Consider the following 618-nt stretch of genomic DNA (forward strand, 5'->3'; position numbering starts at 1 on the left):
TAATGCCTTCATTAATAGGACTAGTTACTATGCAAACTGAAGATTCAAAAATGACTTTTGTATCCTTTATCACAAAATTGACTGATGCTTAATAAATTATATTTTAAACATCTACTAATAAAATATTTTTAATATACTTGGAGGGAGTGATACCAATGTTACCTATACCGATGATCTTTTCTTTGCATTGTCTCCAAAGGTGACCATCCTCTATTTTTAGCATCAAGTGTAATGAATTGGGATTCATCACCAGTCATATATCTTGAGTACCTGCTATCAAGATACCATCTCCGGTTTGCTCCTTGGGATGCAAGACACACCTATACACAAGAATCAAGTTTTGACTTTAGGTACCCAAGTTTTCTTGGATCTTTTTAGGTTAGTCATAATGGTTCCTTTTGGAACCCATATTTTCTTTACATTGAAATTTTTAGATTTATTGGAAAAATATGAATAGGATTTGTGTCCTACTTTACCATATTTAAAGCAAGTTATATTTTGAAAACTTGTTATATGATGAGTTTACAAAGATATTTTTCAAAAATTTTTATTTCTTTAAAGGGATATATCCAAGATCGACTTTATCATAAATGGCCTTTTGATTGTCAAGTATCATGT

Source organism: Elaeis guineensis, chromosome 3, assembly GCF_000442705.2.
Source record: "Elaeis guineensis isolate ETL-2024a chromosome 3, EG11, whole genome shotgun sequence".
Taxonomy (NCBI): Eukaryota; Viridiplantae; Streptophyta; class Magnoliopsida; order Arecales; family Arecaceae; genus Elaeis; species Elaeis guineensis.